Below are 4,118 nucleotides of genomic sequence, written 5' to 3'. Positions count from 1 at the left end.
AAAAAAAAAAAAAAAAAAAACAACAACAAAAAAAAAAAAAGAGTTGTCTTAATAGCTCCCAACATATAGCTGCATTCTGTCTGCTTGCTGAAAGGACTGGACTGTAGCTGTCTGTTCAAGTCTGGTGTCTGCCTGGCTAAAGGACTGGTCTGCAGCTGCTAAGTTATATTTGGTGCTTGCTCTAGGACTGAATTGTTGCTCAAGAAGTTCAAGCTTGCCCCCAAGGAACTATTGCTGAGGAAATCTACTTCCCCTGTACTCTAATAACTTTTCTCTTCCACTACTTCTGCTGGGTGGTGGGCTAGAGGAGAGGGTGAACTCTTATAAAAAGTAGATTGCAAAAAATTATGCCTACAGGAAGCCTTTCTGATGACAACTTAATAAGGCACCACATATGAGTATAGCAAAACATCATTAGAAATAACTTTTATTGGGTTTTGTTTTGTTGCCAGTTGTATTTGGTTCTACACTAAGTCTCTTGGCTACATAGTCTCCAGTTCCTGGGCATCCTGGCAATGTAGGGATACCTCTAGTAGAATGAATAAACATTTGATGGCCACTCCCATAGTTCTATACCAACATTTCCCCAGCACAACTTGCAGGCAGGATAGACTGTAGGTGGAGGATCTTGTGCCTGAGTTGGTGTACAGGATACTCTTTCTCTAGCCTGCAGAGTACCTTTCCATGCAAAGAGACTAGAACATTGAAGTGAAGGCTCCATGCAGGCACCAGCTCAACGTCTCTACATTCAGTGAGCTATGTAGATGTTGTCCTCAACATTAGAATGTCGTTGTCAGTTTTTAGACAAAGCTCCCCTCCCCTGTCCTGGCCTCAGAGAGAGTTGTTTGGAAATCTTCATGGAACCTCTGTGGCCAATAACTGAATGCAACTGAGTTCTATCACTGGAAGCCTTGCCTAGCTACAAAAGATGTTCAGTTCAGACTCTGTATGCTCCATTACTAGGAGTTCTCAATAGGGTCACCCTCATAAATTCCAGGAAGTTTCCACTGCACTGGGTTTATACATTGCCTTCCAAATGTTGCCTCCCAATTTGCATAAGAATAAGAACAAAGAGGAAAAAGAGAGAAGTGCAGAATATATATATATATATTCTGCATATATATATATATATATATATATATATATATATATATATATACACATATATATCCCTTCAGAGAGAGACAGAGACAGAGAGAGAACAGTTTTACCAGGGCAGATATAGAGAAACAGGTTGCAGAGAGAGAACACAGTAGACCCAGTTGAGGACAGAGTGAACCAGAGAATGGAAGGAATCCAATGATTAGAACATACTGCTAAAGTTAGTATGAGTTCAAGCAGGGCAATTCAGTGAGAAGCAGAAAGAAACCAGTTTGAATCAGTCAGCGTGGAGAGGAGATTGGAGGCAGAACACCTGAGTTGAACCAGCCAGCCAGAGCTCAGAAAGAACTGGAAAGGGTGAGATCTAAGCAGTAAGTTGCAGAGGCTGAAAATATTCTAGGCCTAGATAAGGCAGTACAGAGACTAGAAACTTTCAGGTCTAGGCCTAGGTTAGAAGACTGAGGTAGTAAGCCTTGGAGACAATAATTACATTTGGCAAATAAAAGTTACTTTTACAGAATACATACCATATTTGTCTTTCTGGATCTGTTACCTAACTCAGGATGATTTTTTTTTCTGCTAATTGCATGCATTTTCCTGCCAATTTCACAATGTAATCTTTTAATAGCTAAGTAATACTAGATTGTATAAATGTAAGACATTTTCTTTTTTTTCCTTTTTTCTATTAGATGTTTTCTTTATTTACACTTTAAATGTTATTCTCTTTCCTAGTTTCCCCTCCAAAAATCCCCTATCCTCCTCCACCTTCCCCCTGCTTCATAACCCACACACTCCCATGCTTGGTCCTGATATTCCCCTTTACTTTGACATAGAGCCTTCACAGGACCAAGGGCCTCTCTGCCCATGAATGACTGACTAGGCCATCCTCTGCTACATATACAGCTAGAGCCACAAGTTCCACCATGTGTGTTCTTTGATTGCTGGTATAGTTCTGAGGAGCTCTGGGGGTACTGGTGAGTTCATATTGATGCTCCTCCTATGGGGCTTCAGACGCCTTCAGTTCCCTGGGTATTTCTTGGGTTCCTTCATTCGGGACCTTGTGCTCCATCCAATGGATGACTGAGAGCATCCACTTCTGTATTTGCCAGACACTGGCAGAGCCTTGCAGGAGACAGCTATATCAGGATCCTGTCAGCAGGCTCTTGTTGGTTTATCCTTAGTGACTGGGTTTGGTGGTTGTTTATGAGGTGGATCCTCAAGTGGAGCAGTCTCTGGATGGTCATTCCTTCAGGCTTTGCTCTGAATTATGTTTCTGTAGCTCCTTCCATGGGAATTTTGTTCACCNTTCTAAGAANNANTGAAGNATTTACACTTTGGTCTTCCTTCTTCTTGAGTTNCATGTGTTTTGTAAATTGTATCTTGGGTATTCTAAGTTTCTAGGCTAATATCCACTTATCAGTGAGTGCACATCATGTGTGTTTTTTTGTGATTGGGTTACTTCACTCAGGATGATATCCTCCAGATCCCTCCATTTGCCTAAGAATTTCATAAATTCATTGTTTTTAATAGCTGAGTAGTACTCCATTGTGTAAATGTACCACATTTTCTGTTTCTATTCTTCTGTTGAGGGACATCTGGGTTCTTTCCAGCTTCTGACTATTATAAATAAGGCTGCTATGAACATAGTGGAGCATGTGTCCTTATTACAAGTTGGAACATCTTCTGCGTATATGCTCAGGAGAGGTATTGCTGGATCATCTGGTAGTACTATGTCTAATTTTCTGAGAAACTGCCAAACTGATTTCCAGAGTGGTTGTACTAGCTTGCAATTACACCAGCAATAGAGGAGTGTTCCTCTTTCTCCACATTCTCGCCTGTATCTGCTGTCACCTGAATTTTTGATCTTAGCCATTCTGATAGGTGTGAGGTGGAATCTCAGGATTGTTCTGATTTGCATTTCCCTGATGATTAAGGATGTTGAACATTTTTTCAGGTGCTTCTTAGCTCTTCAGTATAACTCAGTTGAGAATTCTTTGTTTAATTCTGTACCCCACTTTTTTAATAGGTCTATTTGATTTTCTGGAGTCCAGCTTCTTGAGTTCTTTGTGTATATTGGATATTAGTCCCCTATTGGATTTAGGATTGATAAAGAAACTTTTCCAATCTGTTGGTGGCCTTTTTTTGTCATATTGACATTATCTTTTGCCTTACAGAAGCTTTGCAATTCTATGAGGTCCCATTTGTCAATTCTTGATCTTACAGCACAAGCCATTGCTGTTCTATTCAGGAATTTCCCCCCTGTGTGCACATCTTCCAGGCTTTTCCCCACTTTCTTCTCTATAAATTTCAGTGTCTCTGGTTTTATGTGGAGTTCCTTGATCCTCTTAGACTTGACCTTAGTACAAGGAAACAAGAATGGATCAATTCACATTCTTCTACATGATAATTTCCAGTTGTACCAGAACCATTTGTTGAAAATGCTGTCTTTTTTACACTCCATGGTTTTAGCTCCCTTGTCAAAGATCAAGTAACATCGATGTGTGGGTTCATTTCTGGATCGTCAGTTCTATTCCATTGATCTACCTGTCTGTCATTGTACCAGTACCATGCAGTTTTTATCACAATTACTGTGTAGTACAGCTTGAGGTCAGGCATGGTGATTCCCCAAGAGATTCTTTTATTGTTGAGAATAATTTTTGCTATCATAGGTTTTTTTGTTATTCTAGATGAATTTGCAAATTGCCCTTTCTAATTGTGTAAAGAACTGTGTTGAAATTTTGCTGGAGATTGAATTGAATCTGTAGATTGCTTTTGGCAAGATGTTTACTATATTAATCCTGTCATTCCATGAGCATGGGATATCTTTCCATTTTCTGAGATCTTCTTTGATTTCTTTCTTCAGAGACTTGAAGTTCTTATCACACAGATCTTTCACTTCCTTAGTTAGAGTCATGCAAATAATATAAGGTATTTTATATTATTTGTGACTATTGTGAAGGGTGTTGTTTCCCTAATTTCTTTCTCAGCCTGTTTATCCTTTGTGTAGAGAAAGGCCA

Source organism: Mus caroli, chromosome 13 (assembly GCF_900094665.2).
Source record: "Mus caroli chromosome 13, CAROLI_EIJ_v1.1, whole genome shotgun sequence".
NCBI lineage: Eukaryota > Metazoa > Chordata > Mammalia > Rodentia > Muridae > Mus > Mus caroli.
Note: the sequence above shows the minus strand (reverse complement) of the source record.